Consider the following 1,668-nt stretch of genomic DNA (forward strand, 5'->3'; position numbering starts at 1 on the left):
AGCTGCCTTTTGGAATTTTCTGTTCAGCTCTTTGATAGTGTTTTATAAAATCAATTCCCATTATAATCCATGTCCATTGTCACATCATATTTTCAGATATTTCCTAATTTCTTCACCGCCTCCCGCCACCCACCAAATTCTGTAACCTCTTAATTTTTCTTCCCCTCCCAACCTAGATGCCTCTCCCCCTTTCCTTTAATCTTTGGAATTTTGTACATATCTTGCTAGTAATCCTTCTATTTTTACAATAATGCTTGAAGGAAATATTTGTCCTTATGAGACAGAGTTAGTTCACTCAGCATAATGATCTCTAGCCTCTCCCATGTTATATAGTATTTTTCAAAATAATTGCTCTTAAGCACTACAGAGCAACAAAGTCAGTCTAGAGACTAAATTGTGCCTGATCCAGGCCATGGTCTTAGCAGCCACTTGCTATTCATCAGAGAGCTGGACTCAACTAAGGAGGACAGAAAAAAGATTTTATCTATCTGAATTATGGTCCTGGAGAAGCATATTGAACATACTGTGGAGTGCTATGAGAATAAACAGGTTTATCCTTGAGAAGGAGAAGCCAAGTTGCTCCTTGGAGGCAAGGATTGTGAAGCTCCATCTTGGGTATGTTGATAGGCTAGGGAACAATTCTTGGAGAAGATAATCAAGCTTGGAAGGATAGAAGGACAATGAAGAAAAGGAAGACCCAGGACGAGATGGATTGATAGAGTAACTAGGGTAATGTGAGTAGGTATATCAGAGACAGTAAGATTGGCTCAGGATAGAGCAGAGTCCTGACCTTAGGGCATAGGGTCCCTATGAGCCACAGTCGACTCAATGGCACATAACCACAACATTATAAATGGTATTGTTTTTTAAGTTTATATGTTCATCCTTTGTTACTGCAGAAGAATACCCTGATTTTCAGATATTGGTCATACACCCTGACACTATTAAACTGTTCTACTAGGTTTCACCACTGGACCAATTGGCAGCTTTGTGATAAATGGAGAAAAGATAGATAGTATCAGCAATTTTAGCTTGCTTGGTTCCACAATTAACACTCTTGGCACTAGCAGTCAGGAAATCAAAAGACAAATTGCATTACGGAAATCTGCTGTCAGGGACCTCTCCAGAGTGCTGAAGAGGAAGGATGCCAGTCTAGAGACAAAGGTGTGCCTAGTCCACGCCATGGTCTTTAACATAAATAACAATTACTTATGCTATGCATCGGAGAGCTGGACAATGCCCAAGAATTACAAAAATTGAATTGATGCCTTTGAGCTGTGGTGCTGGAGAAGATTACTGAGCATACTATGAACTGCCAGGAGAACTAACAAGTCTGTCCTGGAGAAAGTGAAACCAAACTGCTCTTTAGAGGCAAGAATTTTGAAACTCTATCTCAACTAGGGTAAATGGAGTAATGAGGGTAAGTGTATTTTTCTTGAGTCCTTTGACTTTCCTGTGTACACTATCATATCATATGTATAAATGAAGGGTTCACATAACATTGTAAATTTGGATACTTCTTATTTCTTTATCTTTCATATTGCCCTAGCAAGAACTTCCAATAAAATATTGAGTAAGAGTGGTGAAAGTGGGTATACTTGTCTGATCCCTGTTCTATACCATGGACTGCTAGGAGAGCAAACAGATTCATCCTAGAGAGATTGAGAC

This window comes from Elephantulus edwardii, unplaced genomic scaffold, assembly GCF_000299155.1.
Source record: "Elephantulus edwardii isolate Elephantulus edwardi_28Jun2011 unplaced genomic scaffold, EleEdw1.0 scaffold00090, whole genome shotgun sequence".
Taxonomy (NCBI): domain Eukaryota; kingdom Metazoa; phylum Chordata; class Mammalia; order Macroscelidea; family Macroscelididae; genus Elephantulus; species Elephantulus edwardii.